The 27,377-nt window shown below is 36.0% G+C and overlaps 1 protein-coding gene and 2 long non-coding RNA genes across 3 annotated transcripts in view; 2 read left to right on the top strand and 1 right to left on the bottom strand.

Annotated features, from left to right (window-relative positions):
- The window catches only part of LOC149661437 (uncharacterized), a 94,756-nt gene extending 78,721 nt beyond the window's left edge, over window positions 1–16,035 (bottom strand). Inside the window, exon 1 of the mRNA XM_089842955.1 lies at window positions 15,917–16,035. The gene's annotated coding sequence lies outside the window, so the exon portion shown is untranslated. The remainder of the gene's footprint in view (window positions 1–15,916) is intronic.
- On the top strand, window positions 1,616–3,044 carry LOC149661439 (uncharacterized). The gene is made up of 3 exons (XR_016369110.1): window positions 1,616–1,854; window positions 1,915–1,987; window positions 2,954–3,044. It is a non-coding gene; the product is annotated as an uncharacterized LOC149661439 (long non-coding RNA).
- On the top strand, window positions 11,812–12,181 carry LOC149661438 (uncharacterized). Its single transcript, XR_016369109.1, has 2 exons — window positions 11,812–11,865; window positions 11,974–12,181. It is a non-coding gene; the product is annotated as an uncharacterized LOC149661438 (long non-coding RNA).
- Window positions 16,036–27,377: the final 11,342 nt, after the last annotated feature.

Below are 27,377 nucleotides of genomic sequence, written 5' to 3'. Positions count from 1 at the left end.
ACTCTACCGCCAAAAACCAACCAGATCTTATGGGCAGACGCCCCAAAAAACGCTACAGACCTTTTTAGGTCCTTTGACACTCCCCTGAAACGAAGAGTCAATATGTTTTAAATTCACTCGTCGTTTCTTTGTAGTCTTTGAGCAACTTAGAAAATGGTTGGGCCCTTCCCAAACCATTTATTTTCGAATCTTCTACAACAATTCCCAAAAGGAAATAAAAGAAATTTAAACCTAAAGGTTTCCAAATATTCTATTAAACAGTGTCAGACGTTTGCTAATAAATATTACATTTTTGTTTACAAGAGAACTTGAATGAATGAATGGATGGATGTTTTTTGACTTAAAACGATCCATTCTGTAGCAGAGAAGAACCCTAAAGGGGTTCGCAGGTCAACAAAACCTTAAATACGATCAAATATACCGATAATAGATGCGAAAATGATAATAACATAAGGCAAAAATCCAAATCAAATTTCAAAATTAAAATCACTCACGCCTATAGTAGTGTTTTCTCCGCCTTCCATTCCTGTTTAGGGAGAAGTAAGCCACCAGGGGTTTCTAAAATATTTTAACTTTGGCGACAGATTTCAAATATAATTGGTCAAATTCCTTAGATCTTTGCCAAATATTAAACTTGGGTATTGTACAGCCGAGAGAGATCAGACAGAATCAACACTTCATGGAATTTTGGCGCGGAGTTAACGTGCCCTCTTTTACAAAATTGGGGAGACTAATTAATGCCCGACGTCGCGAACATTCTAAAGTAATTAGAGAGGATGCGGATTAAACGCTAAAGTATATTAAGAAAGGGATGAACTGCTCTAAAAGCTATTGTACTAAAACCGGGAAGGAGAGACCCCGTTAACAAAATAGGCTAACGTATATTTACTATGCTCTGTTAAAAGGAAAAGTGCTTTCAAAAACAAAAAAATATTTCGGAAGTATAAATTTCAGCCTCCTTCGTCTAATTAACTAGCTTCATAATTCGTTTAATGTCAGATAGAGTTACCATAAAATTTTGTAGCTCAAATTCCCTATTATTTTCCAGGTTAGCCACTTTTAAAAGTTATTTTCAGTGAGATAAAAATTATTTTATCACTAACATTCCCATTCATCTTAGATTTAAATTATCTTTGAATTAATATCTAGAGGAACCAGAAGTTTTAAATCAGGATGGTCTATTCCTTTTGAGGAAAAGATGGGTTCCTTAAGTTCAGCTCGAGCTCAGACGAGAACGGGGCGGTCGTAGTGGTGATCTTTCTAAAAATTTGTCCTAATTAGCTAATCTTCCTTTGTCCCTCTGGGATGTAGAATTTGAATATGGGTATTTTATCAATACCGTGACCCATATTCATTCAATTCTGAATGCCTCGAAGGATAAAAGGAGCCCATTGCTTAATTAGAGAGATAGGTAGGGGGTCGTCGTTCAAGCTTTATGCAAAAAAGGGGGAACTAGGGTTTTTCTCCGAGCTGCAAAATTGTTCTTTCTCTCCTAGGCCTAACGCTGCTGGAAATGACTCCAAAAATTAATTACACCCGGGCAAAATTTTTCTCTCTTTTTTTATTATGGAGAGGGCGACGTACGACCTGGCTGGGGTCCCGACGTTTCAAGGAAGAAGGAAAACAGCCTACGCCATCGCTTTTTTCCCTACTTCTTGGGTCCCGCAGACCGCGTTTGCGTCGATCTTAATTTAGGCATTTGGGGAAGTAAATTAACACGAAATACCCGGTTGTTTCATAAAGGGTGATACTGAGTTCTAACGGCCATTTTGTTTAGAAAACGTTGAATGACATTATGCCCGAAGCGCCATGCACCATTCACTAGTCTCTTGCTGATGATAACTTTAAAATTAAGTAAGAAAATTAAATAAAATGCTTAATTAATTATGAAATCATTCATAAAACATTGTTTAGAGGGTCAAAAAACATTTGAACTTCCGTTTTACCGACCTTATGGAATTTTGTGATTTAAATAAACGCAAATCAGGTACAATTTTAAAACTAAGGCAATGAAATAATGCTGTTTTTTAATTATATAATAACGTCGCGTTAATTTATTTATATTGAATATACGAAAGCTTTGCAAAACCTTTTCCGTCCTCTCTTTCTCTATTCTTCGCTTTTTGGGTAGCGGGCGCGCGCTATTCATTAAAGGTCTCGGAGATTAGACGTACATACATGAACCCGATTAATCCGTCGAGCTTTTAATTAACAAAATTATTCGAGCGAAATTGGAAAATGATTTTTTTTTTCTCTCCTCTCACTTCACGCATTGGTTTAGAAAACCACGCGTGGGTTTTGCCTTGTTAAACAGGTCGACCCGGAAAAGAAACAATTACTTCCTAGTCTTGATGCACAAACTGAAATTTTTGGAATGGAATTCAAGTTGTATTCAAAATTGAAGTACTCGGTTTGAGTAAATAAAAACTATAATTATGAAATTCATTTCGAACCTTAATTTTACGCCCCGTCGCCTCTCTAAGAAGTATATTAATCCAAAATTATAATCACCTTCCAGTTTGAAATTCAATCCCAATTAAAACAATAACAAACAATATTACCATTCTTTCTAAAACACAATTTCATCATTTTAAACTTTAGATCTAATATTGAGAAGTCAAACGAAATCACGAATGCAATTTGAATCGAAAAATGATACGACCTCATAAAGGTCTCACTTATTTTTCAACCGTAATTGCGCGGGGAGAGGTTGGAGAGAAAGAAATTTACTCGTTTAAAAAAGAACTGAAGTTTCATTTAAAAGTCATATTTCAACACGGAAAGCCTTTCTCTCTCTCTCTCACTCTCTCTCTCTCATTCTCATTCTCTCTCTCTCTCTTTCTCATTCTCTCTCTCTCTCTCTCTTTCTCTTCTAGGCAGTTTTTTTTTATTTTTTTTATATTTATTTCTTGGAGACCCACTTTGAATATCGTCTTATTTCTTATTTTTCAAGAGAGGAAGAAGTCGATTCGATGGTAGGCGTAGAGAAAAAAAAAAACCGGAACAAAAAATTGCCTACAGGAAATAAAAACAAGGAGGGACGTATATATGGAAGCAACGGACCTTGGGTAATGGCGCGAGATGGACCCACTTTTGGTATTTTTTGGTTTATTCTTTTGGTGCATTTTTTTTGGGTTCGATTGGAGAAAGTTGGAATCTTCTATTTCCCCATACTTTGGCATTCGAATCGGTTTTAGCCCTCCCTTTTCTTTTTGTTTCTGGCCGCGAATGATATTGATCCAACTATAATACCATCCTCTTTTCTTCCCATTTCCCTAGCTTTCGAAATAGTAATAAAAAAAAAAACGGGAATCCTGACGTCGCGTGAAATACGAAAATCAGTTTGGGAAAGATATTTCCTCATCTCTCACTCACACTCAATCCATATTTTTTGTTTCATTCTAGAAGAATAAAATTGTTTTGCACCTGCGACTAAGAACGATATAGAAATGTGCGAATTATTTTTCGTTTCCTACCCAATTTTCTCAAAGATATAAAATATTAATAAGTCCTTCGCGAATTTAACTTACAAACCTGGTGAGTAAAATTTCAATGTTTACAGTTTTAGACCGGCTTTGTTTTCAGAATATACACAACAGGCTAATCCCCTTACTATTTGTCTTTAAGGATTTCCGTTAAGTTTTGCAAATGTCAAAATTAAATTATTTAAATTATTAATTTATGTGGTGGTGCCGCGTTTATTTTATTAATTACAACTGCGATAGAAGTTAATTTAACTTCGTGTAAAGCTTTTGAAAGTTTCTAACCAATTCCCTGTTTTGTTTCTCGTCGCGAATTAATCATGCTAAGCCTTGGTGTTTGTGAATTTACTGATAATTTTACACGGCCTACTATGTTACCTAAAATTTAAATTTAGGACGAATTCCCTATTTTGTTCCATCCCAAAACTATAACTTCTCCGAGTAACTTTTAAAATTCTAATCCAGTTAATTAACAGTAGTTCACAAACTTACTGTAATGTTTTAATAACCCTCTATTCCTTGAGTTTTTAATAGAATTTAAAGGCATGTTTTTTACCAAACGTTGTGGAGAGGGAATCTTGATGAACCCTAAAGGTCCTCCATGGTTAAGAAAGACGTCTTAAATTGTGACCGTAAAAAGAAAAGCCAGTAAGGCTTCAAGCTAAATAAACCCCTAAAACCCTATCCGACTCGCGGTGGTTGGTTGCGGGATTGTTATATATGTTCCTAGACAAATAGGTCTTTAAAGTTCTAAGCTTAGTACGCCATAAACGCCATTAAACCAAGCGAACTAAACGAATTCTGATGATAACGATTTAAGAATATATATCAACGGGTGTGGAGTATCATTCTTTTTCGCGTGTAGCTTTTTTTTTCGTTCTATTCTTCTACTTTGAAGAAGGTTAACGAAAATTCCCCCTTTAGGGATTACCGTTTTTCATCCCCCAGCATCTTCCATCCTCCTCATTCTCATCCTCATCCTCATCCTTTCTATCCGCGCATTTTCCCTTCGTCTCGCTTATGACACGATCATAAATTATTAGTTCTCGACAGGAGGAAAAAAATCTCCGTTTTTTTCTCTTTCCCTCGATCCTCCCCATCATCTTCCACAGCATCCCTCTTCATCCCATCCCCATCTTCTCCTGGCTGGTTGTCGGTGGCAGCGGAATTCCTGGACGAATCGCTTAACATTAGGCCCATCTTATAACGCGGCGCGACGCCTTCGGTCAGGATTTAAGCGAGCTTTGCTTTTGTAATATCAGAAGACCATTAACCAGATGTATAAAACTGAAGGAGAGATACCATCAGTATCCTTGATATATTTTTTCTGGTTCAACGCGATAGAAAAAGATAATTTTCAAAAGACAGCAATTTCTCCATAAGTTATATTAAATAACCTATGAACATTATGAAACAAATTTGAAGCTTGGCTAACCTCCGACTAATTTACGTTCCGTTTGTATCTTTGGAAAAGTTTATTCTGACCCTCAAGGCTATTTTACTTCGAATTATGAGCATCCTCTAGAATATATATTTAAGCAAGGCGGTCCCCTCTGCCGAGCTTGCCTATAGCTTCTCCCATATTCCTAAAAACCTCTAAAAAAGCAACTCTCCTACACCCCCGTCCTCTCTCTCTCTCATCTTTTTCCAAACTCCTTTTTTCTCTGGACGGTTTTGTATTAGAGGAAGAAGATTTCCCCGGGGTTCAAAAAATAAGATGAAATCTATATTGTTCATCCCATGACTACGGAGCTATTTTTTTTACTTGCGTTTATATAGATTCTATTCTTTACGCGGTTGGGTCGCTCAGAGCCCTGGCATAAGCTATCAGGGCCTAGCTAGTTCTCAAGACTAATACTTGTAGAGGTTGAGCTTGGTCTAGTAATAAGTCTTCTGTTTGCGCACAAGGACCAATTTTTTTCTTCTATTCCTTTAAAAGGTTGTAGGAGAAATGACGAGGTTTGTATTGGATAAAGACTTTATGCTGTAGCGTGGATCGGAACGAAAAGGGCAAATAGAAAGAAAGTGAAGTTTGTTTGTGAATATTCCGCCCTCGTGATATTTCTAAATAAAATATGAATTGAGATTAAATTAACATTGCACGTGCATCGCGAAATTTCACTTCCGAATTTCCCACGTGCAATACTACAAATTTTCTCGCGCAAATGAATTGATTGTTTTGATCCGAGCCACTCACTCTTTGTACGATAGAAGTCACTTATAGGTCTAAAAATAGATAAAGCCAATCGTTTCCCAATCTTATGACCATCTCTGAGAGAGAATGATTTTTCTACTATTGTTTTCATTTTTTTATTATTATTTTTCTTATTTCCTCTTTAGTTTATCGGTTCAAAGAATTCGACCGGATATAATATGAAAACTCGAGCGGTATTGCCATGTTCAGTTCGATCCTAAATTTATATTTACTTGGGAATTGATTCAACTGTTCACATAAATTTGTAAATTTATTAGCTGAGAATGATAAAATGTAATATAATTGGTAGATCCTAAAAAATTCATTTAATTTAAAAATCAATATCGAGTTTAATTTATTTATGTCTACTTGGGAATTGATTCAACTGTTCACATAAATTTGTCCGTTTATTAGCTAAGAATGATAAAATGCAATTTAATTGGTTGACTCTAAAAAGTTTCATTTAATCAATATAGCGTTTAATATTAATAAATTCGCTTATCTCCAACGATAATGTTTATTTTTGGGAAAGTGTACCTTTGCATCATTTTATTTTTCATTAAAACCTTGCACCCTTTGCAACAACCTAACATTATTACTGGCAGGTTAATATTAACCATCCTAGCCTAGAAACGAAATCGGTTTTCTTGATTTATGACTGGATAATTTTCGTTCCCCAAATTTCATTTGATATAACCTATATATGTATAGTAAAAAAAAATATATATATAAGAAATCCTAAATGGGTTTTAGCCTGGAGCATTCATAAATAACTGCCTTCAAAATATTAAAGGAATTTTGGGAAAAGATTTTTTTCACTTCTGCTCATAACGAAAACTTGACGCGTGAAATTTTTGGGAAAAAATCTTTAAAATATCTTTCCAAAGATTATTTTTAACGTCGAGAGAGCTCTAATCACCCTTCATCCGTTATATTTCAACACCTTATAGGCATAGACGAATCTAATGGGTAGGTAGGTACCCTGTAAGGCTATATAAACACTTATAGAGGGTGAATCGACATTTGGGGAGCGAGGGACCAACATCTTAGAAGGTATACGAAAGAGAGAGAGCGCGAAGATCTATAAGTTATCGCTTGGCTGACTTGTCACACAATCCGTAACACGTTTTTCCCACTTTTTATTTCTGCATGGCTACAGATAGAAAAAGAAACGCGTCCGAGTATTTTCCAAAATCACGTTAAAGTCAGCTTAGAGAAAGATTTCGACTCGAGACGAAATACAGACGCGAAGGATTCAAAGACGTTCGACGTTTCTTGCCCGGAAGTAAAGTACCAGACGAAGGATGATGGAAGGACAGTCACACACTACGAAAGCTTCCCCTTGGCCATGGATGACTGCTAAAACACCATGCACCAGGATACGATCTTAAACTTTAAGCCATCCCATTACAGAGATTTAAGGAAAGTTTTTGGTAAACACAAAATATTTTCGTTAATTTCCATTAGGAACATAGATATTGCTACATTTAAAAGCAGTGCGGGTGACGAGTATGACGTGTTTGAGTTAGCTATAAACAACACATCCAAGGGGAAGTAGTATATATCATCCGTGGTCTAACGCGCAATCTCCTCGAGGAAAAGGAGCATAAGGGTTGGAGGAAGAGGGGACGAACTTAGTAAAAAGAAAAAGTTCAAGATGAAGATTTGAAACGCTTCTTCTTGTTTCTCGACTTTTTTATTTGCTCTATATGAGAGAAAACATTGACGAGCAATAATAGTTTGACGTCTGATATGCGCGTCTCTGCCCTCCTGCTTTCCAATATTGCTTTTTCCCCTCCAATTCTCTTCCTTTATCGCATCTTCCTCTCTCCTAGCCTCTCTTCAATTTTTTCTCAGACTCCATCTCTAGCCTAAAGTGTACAAGCCTCTGGCCTTTATAGTACATACTGATCGTCTAGCAGTTTATTACGCGACGAAGTAGCAAATATTAAAGTTTCACCGTGCACCGTGCTACGGAGTATTATTTCTCCCCTTCTCTCCAAACTCTTATGAATTTCCTTTATTTTTTAAGGCAGAAAACTCAGAGGAAACTGCAAAGCTTTAGTTTAAAACAAAGGATGGGGTATTGTTCTCAATTCTAATCATAAGTAAATAGTAACCCGCACTAAGTTTTTCGGAATATAGGCTGTATTTGGAACGTAAAAACGTTAGAGGATGGTTTCTGACGATTAAAGGTTGACAGGAACTTCAATGGGTGAATTGAACTTAAAATTGTAGACATTAACTTATGTTCAGTGTGAGTAAAACGATAAAAATTTAACCAAAGATACTCTTCACTTTCTTTTAATTTAATTTTATAGAAAACAAAGAAAGATAGATGAAGGTAAAAAATATGAGATACTTAGAAGTAGGGTCTAATATGTATTTCTACTACAGATTTTCTCCACCGTTTTCTTATATCACCTTTTTTCTTCAGCTGCGGTTTTTTAGGTCGGTAATCTCAAACAAGCTTTCCGGTTTTGTAAGAACCCCGGGATTACGCTTTGTTGAACCACTTTATGACGCAGCTGGTGTCCCTCCGCAAAAACTAGCCCTCCCTCACCTACCCATCTTGGTATCCTTCTGTCCATTGAAACTATAACTCCCACGGTTCCACCTATATTACCAAGGGGTCCGATACTCTGGAATACACGAAAATATCTAGATTCAAAGCCAATATTGGGTAATAAAAATACCCCAGCTCTAAATAGGATAGGATTATGGGCTCCCAAAATATCATAGTCTATTTTACCATACGTCATTAGTCAACAAGGACTGCCGAAAACATGACGTAAGCGAAAATGTTCTTCCCAAGCATGAATTTCATCGTTTGTTTGACCAAATGGGATTGGATTGAATAAACACTGTTGATACATAACTTCCTTTGCCCTTTGCGTGTTTTCCGCTGACCCCTAGGAATGTATATGATATTTCCTTACAACAGATGACTTTAAATGCTAATTCAAAATAACATGACCTTTGGCAACCCGGAAGTTAGATGCTGTGCAACATGAATCTTCAAGCCGATGTACAATTAACTGCAACAAGTTTTAATTTAGTATGAAGTCGAAATATTGGCCGATCCCTCGTGAATATCTTTCCATTGGCTTATGGATAAAGTCCTGGCCATCGACCACTTGTTCTTTGTTACACTAGCAGTCACCATTGCGAAAACGCGGCGTGTTGCAGTCTACCTATACTTTTATTTTCCCCTTCATCCAATTTCGTTGGCTTGCCGGCACGGTTAACAAGTAGTAGCAGTAAGCCACGGAAGGAAAGGGACAGACCTACATACATCGCCTTCGCTATAAGGGGTCAGGGCGGCTAAGGCAGTTTGCTTTTACGATGACGAGATCACGTGACTCACTGCTGGATATAAAGGTCAAATAACGGAGTATCTATAAAAGCCGAGGCTTATAGCCGAGACTTTTGGCAGCTAAAATGGTTATTGGCCCTTTAACGTTAGGATATATCAAAAGAGAAGAGTGAAGGAAAATCAGTTTCGCAAACGTCAAAGAGTAAATACAGTCGCAAAGAGATCGTTTCCGTTTGTATCTACGCTCTTGAATTTCATTTTTCCCTTAGTAAAACGATTAATTTTAAATAGAACCAACAGGAAATCTTAGATTTTATCACAGCCTTTAAGAAAAAATTTAAAAAAAACCTCCATTTTTATATGATGTCATAAAGACAGAAACCTTCCATGGAAGGATTAAATCTGGGCGTGTACAATGTTCTAGTAATACAAATGTCTCTTCCGTGCAGAGTTATAAACTGAAGCAAGTATACATGGACGCATCTAGTTAGTGACAAGGGTTTATAGCAGGGTCGTGTTTGTGGCCGAGTTGCCCGGGCCATTATGCCGGCTCAAATTCACTCATTAAAATGGTCGTCCGTGCTATCCTATTCCTTACCTAATATCATGGCCCGGTCAAAAGTATACACATACATATAAACAAAAGTGAATAAGCTCGAAGGTAATATAAAATTCTTTTCGAGTCTTCAGGATTTTTCATTGAAAATGTATCAGGATTGGCACGAATCGTTTCAACTCAAGTTTCATGATGTGTTTCCCATGGCGCTTACTAACCCTTTGAGTAAATCATCTTCTCAGATAGGAATATCTAATAATGGTTCCATAACTATGATCTAGCGATAAACATGGGATGATAACTTGTACTTCCGTTTTAATTTATTTCTGGATATTATAGTGTACAACGTCGACCAGTCTAGTCGCTTGTTAAACTCTTATCCTGTAACGGGTGGCGTGATAATGCCATAGCCTAATAAAGTTTCCTATTAAAAAGCGTACGGGACTTAACTGCCATTACTATAAAGTTCGTCGTCTATATTATACATAGGAGTATTATAGACGGCTCCCTCTTCCCCTGGATAAATGAAGTCGTAATGAGTTTGAGCCAGTTTCCAAATAATACGCATAGCCTTCAAAATTGCGTCTACATAAACCATTAGAAATCCCAGCACCGCCTAACTGACGAATCCCTAACCATTATATTATATATATATATATACTTTGCCAATCCCCCGTCGAGCGAGTGGCCCGTGGAAACTGGGCTCTATATCGAATCTAATGGAGTATACCCCTAAATCCTGGGCTTAAGCCTTTTCCCCGCTTTTCCATTCAACCCGATTACGCGACATTTTTACTTAACAGGGTTTCCCTGAGCTACCCATCAACCCTTTTCACTTTCATTAAGAAGTTTTTTTAATAAAGTCGCGTGGACCCTGAAGTTAAATATACCGGAAAAATAAGACGAAATCTCTATACCTCGAGTGCTTCCAAAACGTATCCGTGGTTAAGTTGATTAATTTGGAATGCTTGTAGAGTGAGTATGCCAGACTTTAAGGAGATGGTCGGTTATAACCTTAAGATAATCTTTAAAAATTGTTTTCCAGTGGAATTTGGTCTTTTTGGGAACATGAAAACTTCAAATTGCTTTAACCGAAATTTATTCTTCAAAGTAGGCCTATAGGAAAATATAAGAATACGTTTTTAAGTATAAAATTTAGTCGAAAATTTGTGGAAAATAAGGTGTAAGATTTAGGGGAAAATTTGTGGAAAATAAGGTGTAAGATTTATAGGAAAATTTGTGGAAAATAAGGTGTAAAATATGCAGAAAATAAGTTGTAAAATTTGTGGAAAATAAGGTGTCAAAATTTGTGGAAAATAAGGCGTAAAATTTGTGGAAAATAAGGTGTTAAAATTTGTGGAAAATAAGGTGTAAAATTTGTGGAAAATAAGATGAAATTTATGGAATTGAAACTATTCAAAATTTAAATAAGGGAATTATCATGAAATTATATGGGAAGAGTCACCCTGAAAATAGCGATTTCATAATTTCGCGTTTAATATTCTTAATTTCCTTCCATCTCTATTGAAATTCGTAATAAAGTATTGGTCTGTTCCGTCGTTTTATCCCTGATTTTATTTTATTAAGTAGGTGTCGAATATTTCCTGACTGAAAAGCTCGTCCACCAAATTCGGAACAACTTATTAAAGGGTCCCGGCCCTTCCACCACGGTCGATTCCGATCCGTAAATTTATTTGTTTTTCGATATTATTTATTACCCGCTAGTTTATTTAAGTAAGGGTGAGGGGATGGGGTTGGGGGGGCTTTGTAACGAGGCCAGAGTGGATTTCGAGCTAGCGAGAAAATGAGAATTAGAAAGAGAGAAAGAGGTATAGCAATAGCTTGGGCATGAAATTAATGAGCCCGAAAGATTACATTTTCGGGGCCACACTTCCCCCAATTCCATCCCCATCGACGCTCGGATCTCCTCTCTGTTTTCGAACCCCCCAAATCTTTGATGATACTTAATCAAATTAGAATCGTTAGCTTTGGCGGCCCTGGACGCGTAACGAGGCATTCGCCCCGCGCCCACATTCGGCTCCGTATTATTTTTGAAGTTTTAATCAAATGGACTAGGCTAGGATATATATTTAAGAGAGCGGCCGGCCAACTCATCTAAACAAGGAATCGAACCCTGGTGGTATTTAGCCGAGAAAAGGCGCTTACACCAATCTCGCGGCCGAGTAATCATTTAATTTTAGTGTAGATAAGTTTTGAAACGCAACCCTTTGTTATTACGCTAAGAATTAATTTAATAATTTTCTTAGCTTTAGGTTACCAACCAATTTGGAGAAGTTTCTGGGAACACATGACGATGGTAAATAAGTTTAACAATTTCCCGGAATCAATCTTATTCTCATCGTAGCCCATTAACTAACGGAACGAAAACCGGAATTTCCGGTTTCTCATTTCAACAATACAATAGAATACGAGAGAGAAAAGATCGGACAATGCTGTTCGACCGTTGACCTCAGTTTGTCCGTGTGGTAAATCAATATCTTCCGGGCCTTTACTTAATGAAATATTTAATTCTTATTGTATTAGTCTGAATCCGTATAACACGATTTATATTAAGAAACCTTAAAGTGAATTCATGTGAAATTTCAGACGAATTAAACTGATTTCTGCGCAAATTTTGCAAAATGAAACTCATTTAGGCTTAAGGGTACAGGCATCAGTTAATTGATCAATGATTGTGTATTGGGTTATCACGCATCGGTACCAGAAAACGTCTTATTTCGATAATGAATGTAAGAGTTTTTTCTTTTGCTTTCAATGAGAGTGTGATCTTCTGTCGTAAGCTAAAGCTAAAGTCCCTTTTAATAAGAAGGGCTGGAACATTTCTTAAAGTTCCAGGCGCGATAAGGAGAGCCAAACTGACACTTATGGACCCTCCCGTCTCTATCCTATCTCGTTTCGAAAGGGATAAAAATCAATGGCACATTCGTTCCTTCGTTTAGTTAGATTCATAAGTAAAAAATAACTCTCTAAGTTTATATCTTCCCTTTCATGTTAGCAATCATGATATTAGTGTTGTGTCACGCGATGATTAGAGTGTTACATCAAGATCTCCAATCAAAAACGTTTTCAAACGTTCATCTTTACTCCAACACAGATGCACGATTTCTGACGGTTGACCTCAACAGGAAACCTTTCTTAGCGACTTGGATAAGAAATTATGTAGCATGGAATCTTTCCAAAGCACCCAACTGGCTTCGATCCGCCCTATATAGCTTGATATTAAAAAAGGGAATGTTGTCTTTTTACGAGGCCACTCTTTATACCAGGGTCCCTAAACCCTTTTATGTATATACGAACACTTTCCATCTGAGGTGAAGTATAACGTCACTTCCTATCTATCTGTTTACTAGAAGAGTTAGGTAAACTCGAGGAATAACAGGGTTATATTGAATAAGGTGTCGGGACCATGGGCGTTTAGTGTCAATCGTAATACGCCCAAACCCGTTTCGAAAGACGAAAGACGAAGCGACGCGACGCCAAATGAAACGAACCCAACTCCATACGTAAATGTATAATAAAAGAGACGTCAGCTTTTTACAAGAGTCGGTGGAAGAGAGTCAGTGGGAATGTTCCTATAAAGACATCGCGTCCCAAGAAAAAGAAACCGTGTACGTATGAAATAAAAAGAAGATTATCACGAAATTCTCAAATCTGGTAAACCCAAACCAAAGTCTTGTTTAATTGTGTCAATTCGGTTCCTACTACCTATCATTTCCGTCAAGTTTGGCTTGCGCAACTTCCGTTCGTTACTTATCAGCTACTTCAGTATTATTCATTCGCGTTGCAATGTTCGAAACGCGAGAAGCCATATAGTGAAGAGACGATACTGTAGACACTTGACAGCGAGGTCCAAGTACTGTGGATACATGCTAGACACAGAAAGAAAATAACCTAAACCAAAAGCGATAGCCATCATAGCGACCCGTTCCGACCGTGTCTTGTAAAAAGAAAAAAAAATCGATGGCTAGCAACCGTAAAGCGTCTTAAGACGTGGGTATATCCAGCCTCGGTCCAAAGGGAAAAGGCTATTTACGCGGACCAAGGGATAGGAAGCGAAATAGCGTGCGAAAATCGCGACTTTTCTCGAATCTTCCTTTCCTTCCCGAAGTGAAAGAAGACTTATACCGAGGTAGAATTCAAAGGTTCCCAAGGTTCCTTAGGTCTAGTGACGCTGGTCTCTACGTGGATGACACTTTACACACCATCCTTGCCTTTGGGCTTTACACGGTGGAGCTACCGACCAGAGATAGTTGATAAGGCGTTGGACACTTTGGTACTATAGCAGCGGGCGGACCCTAGGGGTTTGGTTCGACCCGCTCGAGATGGAGCGAGCATCTTTAAGATACGGAGTTTAACCCCTTCCGTCCGTCCCTTTGAGGGTAACGCTGTCTTATAACGCCCATCTTTGTCGTCTTTTCTCTAGAAAAGGCCATAGTCAAAGGCGACGATTGCCTGGCTATATTGACCTTTTGATCCTTGCTCAAACCAAAGGGGAATTATCTTTAAAATTAGCCCGAGTCTCTTTGGATATTCGAATCCTTTAAGCATGAAATTAAAACAATTTCATTTACGTATCGATGGAGTTATAGCGCGGCATTTTCTCCTCTTAGTAGTGGCAACCCTATATTATCTTTTCGTAGTCTACAATAGAAAGCCTGTGTACTGTCACCACTACACTCTTTTTCTCCCGGAAACAGTGTTGGAGATTTAAGGATCTTATCATTTATTTATCATTCGCCAATACTTAATTAGCACCTTCCTTCCTTCCCTTCCATAATATTTCATCTATTATTTTAGTTCTTGTAGTCGTAAAAATTCACGTTCACGAAAGTAAATTAACCAGAAGTTATTTTATATTTTATTAGAAAGGAAATCACGTAAAACTTTCAGTGAATTTCCTCTCGAAGCAAATGAGGCATACGCTATTCCATTCGTTACATAACCCTCTAACCCATTCATAGTGACGTCGTAGAACCTTATACCCAGGTTCAATTTAACGCTAGATATCGACTAGGGCCGGACATAAGGTAAGGGCGAAATTTCTCGAAAACGACTCACACCCTTAAAAATATATGGAGCAAAGGCTTAGCTAGCAAGAAGTTGATTAATCTTTTCCATCCAACTTTAAAGTGATTCTCATTTACATCGGTGGATTGGATGCTTAAGATGATATATAGCTATATACGCGGCCGACGGAAAATAGCTCGAATCCATCTCAGCAGGAAAGCACCCCACCTACTATTTTTATTATTGCATGGTTCGTAGAAAATGTGGAAAACAATTTCCTGACCTGGTTTTCGAATATAAACAATTTACGCCTTGATTTCTACAACAAGGCTTAAATAAAAAAGCCTATAATAATTAACTTTAATCCATTTTCATCCTTTAATTTTAAAATTAAAGATTTAATGAAAATAATTTAGTGATTTATGTTTATACGAACCATGTTTTTTCAACTGGTCGTTTTCTCCGCGTTCTCCTTTCTTGATAAAATTTTTTCAATAAATTTTTCTAGGATAGCCATTACATTTTATTCTTTCTTACCAGGCTTAAACTCCAGCGCAGCTTTTTGGGGGTGGTTAAAAAAAATGGGTCCCAACTTCAAGGAGCTGGACAATTACTTTGAGTTGTTTAAGAGATTTTAAGATTTTAGACAATAATTAATTTAGCAAGTATCCGACCGATGGGACTTTGTTCCCTTCTCGACAATTAATTATTTCCCTCAACCTCCTCTTTCCCTCCAATGACATAATTAAAGCTAGAAGCAAGAAAAGATTTTTTTTTTGAACCACTGGGTACCACCCCTACCAAAAGAGAAAAGACTTTGGGGAAAAAAATAACTCGAGCGTTACTTATTATAATCCATATTTTGTTTCGAAGCCAATATTTAAATAAACAAGTTAACCCCAACGTTTGCCTTAAATTTTTAAGATGTTTCAAAACATCCAAAAAAGCGTTCTCCACTTAGTGAAACACCCTTTCAGCTGTATACGATTTTAAGGGTACATAAATTGTAAAAAACAACTATCTCTATTTTTTGCTGGTCTATTTTTCGCCTATTTTCACAATTTTTAGTCGCAACAGTGTGAAGGGCAAATTCACGAATTTTTCAATAATTTCCCTCCTTCCTTTCCTCAGGCTCATGTTAGCCCAAACATGCCCAAGTTCACTAGCAATTTTCCCACAACTGCACACCACCCTCTATCGCGAGAAATCCGCCCCCTTAAAACTTACAACGTAAATTAGGCCTAACGCCGACAATTTCAAAACTAATACAAGAAAATTTATCGAAATTACGCTAAACCTGGGTACAAATTTATATTAATTAACGTTCTTGAACTACTTACGTGCATTTTTGGAATCATCTTTACGCAATTAACGACGATTTATAAGCGATTTCAATAACTTCAATTATCGACGCAAATTGCTGCCACGTATTACTCACTACTAATGAGTCAGGTTTGTCTGAACTTGAAGAAAAAATACATGTACACTGGCGTTGAGGAGGGGAGGGGGGAGTAAGACAAAATACTGCCCCATCTGCGGTATAGGGGGAGGATACTGTAACGGGTCTTTTAATCGAATTTAAGCGATATTGTCTTGAGGTTATGGGATGAAATATCCTATTTATAATTCTAGTTCTATTTGCTCGCGGTGCTCCGGGCATTTACGCGTTAAATTTTAGGCTACGTTAATGTAGGCTACGGTGAAAATTTTCAATTAATTAGCGTTATAAATATTTTAAAAGCAATTTTGAAGGAACGATACAATAATTATTATAAATATAATTATTAAAATCAGGTAAATTGTTGCTGGCTCTCTGGGAATTTGAAATAACGGGGTCTATTAACCACTTCTAAAGCTAACTTCAGGATATTTATCTACTCCAATCTAGGTTTGTACCATGATGGAAGCTAACCAGCATAATCCCAAGTTTACCAAACCGAGTGTATATTTTAAATCCATTTAAAGTGTATATCTTTGCCCTAATTAAACGCAAAATGATGAAGAAGTAGGCCTAGACGGACAGACAAAAACTGAGTGAGTAATAAGCAACGAGGTTGCCAAAATTTACTAATTGAGCGAACCAAAAACGATTTCTGATAATACTTGGGTCCTATTTTTTTTTCTTCTTAACAATCCTTTGTCTTTTATAATGTTAATCGAGCTTCAATTTTTTTTAAAAAAAAGAAACCTCGCTTTATCTTTATTCATTTTGGGATAAGGATATAGAGTGAGTCACTTTATTTTTAATCTAGGGTTTAAAATAGAATTTAACGATTTAAGAGAGAGCGTAGGCTTTTAATTAAGGATTTTCTAGCTCTGTCTCACTTTACTTTTAAAACGCGAGGGATAAACGAAAAACAGGTGTTTCGAATTTAATTACAAATGAGGGCTAATTTCAAATAGAGATTTCGAACGGCCAGAGGAATCGTAGAACCAGCCTTTTATCAAATAGTTTTTTTTTTCTCGTACGGGATTTGTTGGATGTTTCTTATCTTTCGAGTTAATTCATTTTATACCCTATACTAAATCTTACAGAGAAGTTACCGAGCGAGTAATACAGTTGCAATCTGTTACCCAAGTTTTATTTTGTCAAACAGTCTAACTAATTACAAACTGTACTTGTAGAAATTGTAATCCTTCTAACTGAAAAAGGACTTTTTCTAAGTAGGATTGGGTTTTTTTCTTGAAGGATTTAAGGTTTTTCTCTAGTAGGATTAAGGGGTTTCTCTAGTAGGATTAAGGGGTTTTTCTAGTAGAATTAAGGGGTTTTTCTAGTAGGATTAAGGGGTTTTTCTAGTAGGATTAAAGGGTTTTTCTAGTAGGATTAAGGGGTTTTTCTAGTACGATTAAGGGGTTTTTCTAGTACGATTAAGGGGTTTTTCTAGTACGATTAACGGGTTTTTCTAGTACGATTAACGGGTTTTTCTAGTACGATTAACGGGTTTTTCTAGTACGATTAACGGGTTTTTCTAGTACGATTAAGGGGTTTTTCTAGTACGATTAAGGGGTTTTTCTAGTAGGATTAAGGGGTTTTTCTAGTACGATTAAGGGGTTTTTCTAGTAGGATTAAGGGGTTTTTCTAGTAGGATTAAGGGGTTTTTCTAGTACGATTAAGGGGTTTTTCTAGTACGATTAAGGGGTTTTTCTAGTACGATTAAGGGGTTTTTCTAGTACGATTAAGGGGTTTTTCTAGTACGATTAAGGGGTTTTTCTAGTACGATTAAGGGGTTTTTCTAGTACGATTAAGGGGTTTTTCTAGTACGATTAAGGGGTTTTTCTAGTACGATTAACGGGTTTTTCTAGTACGATTAACGGGTTTTTCTAGTACGATTAACGGGTTTTTCTAGTACGATTAAGGGGTTTTTCTAGTAGGATTAAGGGGTTTTTCTAGTAGGATTAAGGGGTTTTTCTAGTAGGATTAAGGGGTTTTTCTAGTAGGATTAAGGGGTTTTTCTAGTAGGATTAAGGGGTTTTTCTAGTAGGATTAAGGGGTTTTTCTAGTACGATTAAGGGGTTTTTCTAGTACGATTAACGGGTTTTTCTAGTACGATTAAGGGGTTTTTCTAGTAGGATTAAGGGGTTTTTCTAGTAGGATTAAGGGGTTTTTCTAGTAGGATTAAGGGGTTTTTCTAGTAGGATTAAGGGGTTTTTCTAGTAGGATTAAGGGGTTTTTCTAGTAGGATTAAGGGGTTTTTCTAGTAGGATTAAGGGGTTTTTCTAGTAGGATTAAGGGGTTTTTCTAGTAGGATTAAGGGGTTTTTCTAGTAGGATTAAGGGGTTTTTCTAGTAGGATTAAGGGGTTTTTCTAGTAGGATTAAGGGGTTTTTCTAGTAGGATTAAGGGGTTTTTCTAGTAGGATTAAGGGGTTTTTCTAGTAGGATTAAGGGGTTTTTCTAGTAGGATTAAGGGGTTTTTCTAGTAGGATTAAGGGGTTTTTCTAGTAGGATTAAGGGGTTTTTCTAGTAGGATTAAGGGGTTTTTCTAGTAGGATTAAGGGGTTTTTCTAGTAGGATTAAGGGGTTTTTCTAGTAGGATTAAGGGGTTTTTCTAGTAGGATCAAGGGGTTTTTCTAGTAGGATCAAGGGGTTTTTCTAGTAGGATCAAGGGGTTTTTCTAGTACGATTAAGGGGTTTCTTCTAGTAGGATTTAGGGTATTTTCTTGTAGAAATTGGGTTTTGTTCTTAACAAAAGATGACAATTCAATTAAGAAACTGAGATTTTTCTTCCAAGCACATACTGTAACTTCGCGCTGCTGCTTTTGGTATTCGCCAAAACTTCGCCCTAAAAATCATGAACACTTTCCAAAGGCAGAAGTTCTTCTTATTTTTCCTTAGCATTAAGTTTCTAGATGCCGCTTTTTGTTCTTTGGTGGCCGTTTGAGCTATAGCCGAGCTGACAAAAGTAAAAACGTCATAATAAAATTACGTAGAAAGGAACGAGGCTTGGATTTTCCTTTCCTCTTTTTCCGGAAGGCTTACGGTACTTCCTCTTATCCAATATATAGTACAGAAGGCGGGCTGAAACATAGCAGGTGGGGTTCTGTTTCTTGTAACCGTGTTTCCGAGTGGAGAAGAGTGGCGATTTTTCGTTTTTCCCGCTTTTTTCTTAGCGCGCCAAAGGTAAAATAAAAAGAAAATTGGAAAGAGTCTAACCCAAGAGGTGTACTATACCAACTTTTCTACCTCCGAAACAAAGACAAAATATACGTCTAGGCTATATTTTCCAGGATATCATTTACTCTGTTTATAACAAAATGAATCATACTGTCCGAGTCAGTTAGCCGAAAGGCCTACATTATTTAAACCTAATGATAAATGCACCATGAAAACTTTATGAAGCGATAGCGAACAAGTTATACTCAAAGGATTTTGCTGTATCTCGTCTAGAACCAGAGTAATAACGCTGCTAATAATTAATACCGTGTTAGTTCAATTGGGAGATGGTTTTTTTCCCTAATTACCTTAATTACTCCAGCCTTGATTGTTGAAACCACATGTATTTGGTATTGCTATTGTCACACTCAAAGGTATTCCTTGCATCTCGTCTAGAACCAGAGTAATAATGCTGCAAATTTGAATCCATGTTATTTATATGGAGATGGTTTTCATTTTAAAGTCAGATAATTGGTGATTCATTTTTATTTAGGCTACCTTTTAATCTATAAGGGTTTTGCTTATGTAATTAAATAGGTTTAATTATCAATTTTCAAAGCATATCCAAATACGGCTTAAACTGAAAAATACCCAGTGCACAAGTTGAACGTTGTTTTCGCTGAAATTTGCATTTTTAAATTGTTCAAAAAAGTTCTAGCTGATTGCTAAAAAACTCCAAACTTTGTTGTAAAATTTTGCACCATTGGCATATAGGAGTCAATTTGATTGCCAAATTGAAACGGGTCGCTGTAGTGTAGAGGTGTCCAAACATCAAAAATTGATAAAACTATAGGAGAGAAAAAGAGTTTTTAAAGTCAATGTTACGGAGTAGAGGACGTCAAAGTAAATTTAGCTTGGCAAAACGGCAAGCACCAAAGAAAAAGAAAATTTTCAGTACGATGAAACTTTGCTAGAGCTCCTAAAACTAACTTTCTACTTTTCTTAACCCTTTCCCCCTTTCAAAATTGGCCTTTGCACTCAAGCGAGCTCCCTACAGTCTCAGTATACCTACCCAAGGAAAAAAAGGGGTTTTTCTTTCGAATTTAGTTAAAAAGAGCTCGAAACGTCTCGAAGATGTTTAATATTTCAGTCCTTTTTTATTTCCCTTTCTCGTTAGAATCATTGGATTCGTTTTTTTTTCATCCATCCAAAAACTGAGCAGGGAAATAGTATAAAGGAAAGAAGGAGTATGGGTGGTTCCTATTTCATTTTCTTCAGCGTTTGGGCTGCGTCACCCTTCGGGTTTTTTTTCTTCCCTTTTTTCCTCGTTTATTGTTTACTTAAGAGCCCAGCTTCCACTGTACCGTTAAGCTTATTTCAGTAATGATTTTTTTTCGTAAAGGTAAAATAGTTCATTCCTCTGATGAGGTAAAAATCTAAAATGAAGTCGAAAGAGGGGAGTGGGAATGGAACAAGATGGTCTACGTGTTGTGCCATAATATTTGGCCTATCGTTTCTATTAAAAGAAAAGCACTCCAATTGGTCTACTTTTAGAAGAAAAATATTTTTATTTTAATTGAATTTCTATTTAAAAGTAACCTTACTTCAATTATTCCACTTTCCTTAAGAATTTTTTAAAAAATTGGTAATTCGGTTAGTTAATATCTTCAGTCGAAGAACAACCAAAACTTAAGCGAAAACTTTAACTACTACTACAATTACCACTACTACAGACATCACATTTCAAACTAGTAGCCCCATCAAATATTTGTAATGCAACTAAAAAGTCTAGAGTTTTAAATTTCGTATTTAACAGTATATACTTTAATAGATTCTATTACGTGAAATTCACTTAAACTTTATAAATATATTTCTCTCTATATCAAAGTACTTTTAACAGAAAGCATTACGATTACTTTGTTTATGTGCTTCCTTAACTTAATAAAAAAAGAACCAAGGTTCAGGAAATCAAAATTACTTTTATAAAAATCAAAATCCGTGTTTGCCTTTTCAAACCATATCATTTGAATCGATCGTCTATGCGTTACTCGAATCCTAATGAATAATTTATCGAAATTATCGTAGATTGGTTGAAAGTTATCGCATACGCAATAATCAATATTTAAATCTAATCGCGCTTTAATTTAAATTACGACTGTATATTTTCATTTACCCAACTTATCCTCAGGTCCTCATTTCATTATGCTAATGAAGTTTGTCTCACCCTTATCTCTCCTCCAATTTCGATTTGGTTGGGCGTGTAAATAAATTGGTTGGTTCGGATACCCCATGTTTTTTAAATGAAGTCAGTTCTCAACGACTACAATTAGATGAGAAAGCCTTATTTCATGTGGATTGTGTAAAGTCTTCCCTTGGAAAATAGCATCTATTTCTTAAAACATTTGAGCAGAACTTCGTTAAGACGCGACTACTTCACTTCTTCTTTTTATCTAGTTTGGATAAATGGGACGACATTATATCCATTTCACTGGTAGTTTACATCGCGTAGGAAACTAATCCTAAATATATTTTAAATACGTAAGTAATAGGGACGTACCATCGGTAGCGTTGCTTAACCATGGTGGTTAAATGGACCCTAATTCTGTTCGGTTTTGTAGTACTTGTAGCCAGCCTCTTCGCTTCTCTCCAAGGAGCTTTTAGCGCGCCATAGTGAGTAGGGAACAGGTTAGGGTGTAGTAGGTATTAATGGAAAGAGGAAATCCACGGGGCCAGCCAGCGTCTCGACAAGCTGCTCTTGGTTTTAGGGAAGGCTATAGACGGCCCCGCACTCTGTAATTAAGAGATTAATTAGTGGTGCATGAGAAAATGAAATTAGTTCTTTGATGCGATCCGTGTACTTAACTAATCAAGCGCAATCCGTCCTTCCCTCCCTTCGTCCGTCCTTGAACAGAAGTGATAAACCCCTCTTACTCTTGTTGAAACACTACTTTCTCTCCCGGATTTATCATCGTGTATTATTACGCGTCAACTTCCCCCGTTTTAGCAAGTGTGATTGAACAAAGATTCGCTAGGCCGACCAAGCGAGATTCGCTTCTGATAATACGAAAGTGCCCATAAAACCTGAAGCGCCTCTATCTATGTCTCCCTCACCCCCCTTTGGTCTCCGTCCACTACATAAGTAACATTACATCTTAAGTTTGTTCTTTTCAATATATATTAACTAAATTCCATAAGGGATGAAAATATAGTTTACTACCTAAATTTAACTTGAAAACCCTGTTTTTTCTCTATGTACCAAATTAAGTGACTTAAATATTTGACCATCATCTGTTTTCACAACAAAAACCTTTCTTTAACCCTAAATATTGATTTGTAAACTTATATAATTTTGGGTACTTTTTGCGCCGGACAAAAATTTCTCGATCAATTTACTTAGAGATGATTATGTTATCTATGACTTTTAGCGATGATGGAAAATTTCTTCAAAGTGTCAAATTACGTTAATTAATTTCAAATCGCAATTTTTCTTCGTGAGTACTTGCACTCTAATTTATGAACTCTCTCCTTTATATAAGTTGACCTTTTCTCTTGACCGTCTAACTACTTCAGTTCTGTATGGGGGCCAGTCTTGAGTATTAATTTAATAGAGGATTCCCCGTTTTGTCGAGATGTTAGAAAGAGGGAGAGGGGGAGGGTCAACCACCAGGAAGCTTCGGCTTATAAAATCTTTCTTCCTCTTCCTTCCGATGAGACAGGAGGAGTTGATCGTTTCGGCTTTATTTCCTCTCTTCCTCTCTCTCTCTCTCTCGTTAGGTTTAATCGGCTCAATTCCGGGTATCAATCAGAATATAGAAGGACCATTACATTCCATTGAGACAATCGTTCTTAAAAATAACCAATTTCATTTCGTAAATTGAACCGGCAATATTTGAATTTGATTGTCATTTCTGAATAACAGCGACTCAAACTTAATAAAGGGATACTCTCACTCAATTTTAGAGGACTTCAGATTCAACCTACGATGCTGTTTGAACGTTTTAACCAATGGTCCAAAAGTTTCATCAATTTCTCTATACTAAATTTAATGAATTGAAGATATTTCTTCTTTGTTAAGATAGTATATTGTTTTCTGAAAGAACCACTTGGTTTGAACGTTTTAAATTAAGCAGTTTCGCAATATATTCTAAATGCAATTTGTAATTCTTCCCGTAGAGACGCAATTTGTTCACTGTTAAAGAGATTCCTTGTTTAAAATTTAATTAAGTAGTCACTTGAGCCGCGTTTGGGTCCCTTTCGCAAGTTTGTGTCGTGACCCAAATTACAAGCGTAACCGCTGCGTTTATAAATTGATTGAAATTACCATAGACCCTTAAAATAACATTTATCTCAAGAAAATCAAACTTTCTTCGCGCTAGTACTATCCCTTTAAAACTGTGTTCAATAATTAAACTTTGAATTTGAAATCCCAAAGGTTCCATTCATTTCCGTCCCGTCAAATACGGATTGACACGACTGGTTTCAAATAAACGAATATAACTATTAATGCTTTTGTCAGATTTAGTTATTCATTTCCTTCCATACCGGTAGTTGAATTTCTGATCGTTTAAACTTGGCCGCGTACCTTCACGGAAAAAAAAGAGAACTTACTAGACAAGAATCCCTTCTTTTCTCTCCCCTTTTCTCTCTCAATCGCGATTACGATTCGCGTTATAGTCCTTGAGTTTCTTGGTTTTTCCTGAAATCACCATTGAAAAAGTGTGTTTCTCCATGGAAAAAACCAAGGTACTAAAGACTGTAGAAGACTCTATAAAGAAAGAGGAGAGAAACAGATGAGGATGCGGAAGATGCGGATAATTTCTCACCCACGCGCTGCCGTGTGTGTCAAAAGCCGTCTCATCTCTCTCTAGAACTTTTTTGCGCCCTTTTATCTAAAAACGGTGGCGTTGGAGAAAGAGAGCTCCGAGTGAATCGTCCCGTGACAGAATGGCATCGCGTGTCAAGTTCCGAGAAAGGAAAAAAATCAGGAAGAGAAATGCCATTTTTTCTCTCTCCTCTCTCTTTACTCTATTGTTTGAGAGAATGGAGAGAGGAATTTCCACTAAGCAGGATCCCTTAGGTTTTAGCAATATAAAGCAATAAGCACCCTTAACCTTTATTAAAAATATATACATGCATACATATAATCAATAACCAATATGGGGTTTGGTTGAACACAATGAGGTAAAATTATATTAATATTAATCCCTTTCTATCTGTTTAGGCCATTATAATAATTTCCCTTTGTCGTTTCTTTTATGTACTCATACTTCGTGGGTGTCTAAGTTAACATAAGAAAATGAGTTTTTAACTTAATTCTAAATACATTAAATACATTTTAATTTTTTTTTTCTAAAAACTGACTGACATTTTGCAAATTTCATAATCTCCATATAACCCTCGTTTAAAATTAATATATGCACCATTAATATGGATTGATTTACTTTTATAACTCGTGCCAACTTCTTTTCATGTCTCATATACCTAAGTTTCGCTTCGATTTATTTATTTTTAAAGTACCCATCGTCTTCGCTGAAATTAGAAACAAACTTCTGATATTTTGAAAGAAACCGTTAAAACCGTAAACACAAATTCTCTTTCATCAAAGTTTAATTCTACTTAATTCGCGAAAGGTTTCGCAGTGTTCTATTTACCATCGTTAATAATAAAATAGTTTAAGCAAAGAAGTTTCAAAGTTTCAACCCAATCTCGATATTTATTTACAAATGTTTGAATAAGTAATCAATGGGAAAATAAAAATATAAAATATTTTATTAGAATGAGAGAAATCATAAAAATGCGATGGTTTTTCAATAGTCAATTAATTATCACCAAGCAATATGTAAAGTCTTGTAACAAAGGCTTATTTTGCACTTTGGAAACGAAAAATGAGGTCGAATAACAAAACAAAGAGTTGAAAGTCGGATTTATTCGTAGCTACTTCATAGAAAAGTTCCTACTTAAGATGAAGATTCGATTTAATTAATTAAATCAGAGCTTCCAGTAAAAATCGAACAATATTTTGAATTATTTTATATTTATTTTAAGTATATTATTTAAATTTCATGTTTTTAGAGAGTAGAAACAAATTCAAAATTAATCTTCTTAGCCATATTAAATTTATTTCCAATAATAATTTGGTTAATTCATATCCTATTTAGGCTTAACTAATTTTTTAATTAAAATTGTAGGCAATATTTTCATAAACCGTTGGTGCTGAACTTTTAACACATTCCTATTCATTAAGAACTTATTGATTTCTCTTATATTGTATATACGTCTTTTGTGTTACGGTTCTCTGAGGGCCTGGTAACGGGGTCCCCATGTTTTATGCTAAGAGTAAACAAAGCGTAGGCCGATGAATAGGCCATAATTTAACTGAGAAGGGTTGCCGGAAAGCTTCGAGTAAAAGGGTTAAACCAAGAGTGAGGGTGAAAGAAAGAAAGCTATCACGCAATTTTTATCCGAATAAATAGCTTACCTCGTTCGCAGCTCGCCCAGAACAAATATATCGTAATAATTAATTTATGTAAGTTAGTAAGTAGAAAAGGAAGTTAAGACTAGGCATGCACCAGCGCGAGATTGAGCTGTTGTTAAATACAAGCGTGGTTCGGATCAAAGGCGTCTCGTTTCGTAACTAAAACAGCGTTAAGTTTTCAAAACACGCGTCAGTAATAGTATAACTTCAACTATTGACAACGTTTCCGGTTATTTATCCGATCCACACTGTATGACAGACTGCCCGTCGCAATTTAAACAGGACCAAAATAAACAAAGCTCATTGAAGTCCGGTCAAACATTTGGCTTTGCTCATGCGTGTTCAAGCGCATGCACTTGACAAACACTATTGTTAATTCTTTCTTAAAAATTTAACATAGCCTACGTATACCAAACACGTTCAGTAATTTGGCAATTGCTCCTGAACTCCTTACATTATAGGCAAGTCACATAGCAAAAATTAAATATATGTAATTCCTTATTAATTAGTGAACTTTCAGAAACAATTTTCTTTTAATATTTTTTGATTTAGAACAAATTTCTCTAGATAAAAAGTCCTTTGAAGGTATAGAAGCGTTTATATTCGACCACCGTATGGTTTTGGTAGATTTCCATATTCGAAAATGTATAGTAATCTGTGTATAATGCCAATTCATCAAAATTGACAGGCAAATTAATTTATTCTACCTTGCATGCCTATTTTTGTCATTGTTTTAATCGCTTATTTTGTTGAAACACGTTTAAAATTCTCGTAACGTTTCGTTTTAACACCACTAACCTCATTTATTGCTTCAAAACTAAGATAAAAATAGTAATAACGCCTTTTCCGTTATTTTTCTAAAGTTGGGTTTTTAAAAATAACCTTAAACCTTATACAAACGGAACGGGTTAAAAAATAAAACCTCTGAAAATCTAGAAACATTAAGCATTTTTGACATTTAAAAATTCGTCCTCACATATATTACGCCCCTTTTAGTTTTTTTACGACTTTTGGCTAGCGTGCCGCATTTTAAAGGCAGGGCTAACGTCATAATTTTAAAAAGAGGGGTGAATCGTTGCATTTCCCGCACTGTACGTTCGTAATAAAATATCATTCGTTCTCTTTCATATTTTATAGAATCAAGAGAGAGAAAAAATGAAATAAAATAAAAGTGGTGGGAAGTGGCGAATATGTAGATACAAAATTTGGGAGGAAAGGTTGAATAATAGATACGTAAATCAACTATCCATAAAGGTACGCTCTCTAAGTTTAACAGTTATCGTTTGTTATCAGCGCAATTAACAAGAAGTAGGGACTCCTTCGTTAGAATCTGAAATGAAGTGTTGTTATAGTACGTAAGAAATCATACTCATTTTCTTTCCACCATTTTCCCTTCTCTTTTGGGCTCCATTGAGAATGAAACTTCATGGCCCACTTAGATCCATTGATCCTTAGGGTGTTGGCCAGGGACTCACTGTACTAGTCAATAATATGTATGAGTGTTTGTTGTCTGCTCTGTAGTAATACAAGAGTTATGTTTATCGACTAAAATTCGAGTAGGCCTTTGCATAAATATTCGTCGAAATCGAGCTAAACTAAAAGTCTAATGACTATTCCGTACTAAATATTCCATGCCAGTTCACCTAGCTTATATTTCTTCATCTCAAAATATTATCCCGAGGTGAAAGCCAACATTTTATCTACTTATCTATTAACTTTATTCGCAATCGTAAA

The sequence above is a fragment of the Phalangium opilio genome, unplaced genomic scaffold, assembly GCF_054372755.1.
Source record: "Phalangium opilio isolate 3A_F unplaced genomic scaffold, DU_Popi_V2 ptg000070l_1, whole genome shotgun sequence".
NCBI classification, from domain to species: Eukaryota; Metazoa; Arthropoda; class Arachnida; order Opiliones; family Phalangiidae; genus Phalangium; species Phalangium opilio.
The sequence above is the reverse complement of the archived record's forward strand: the minus strand, read 5'-3'. Positions and strand labels throughout refer to the sequence as shown.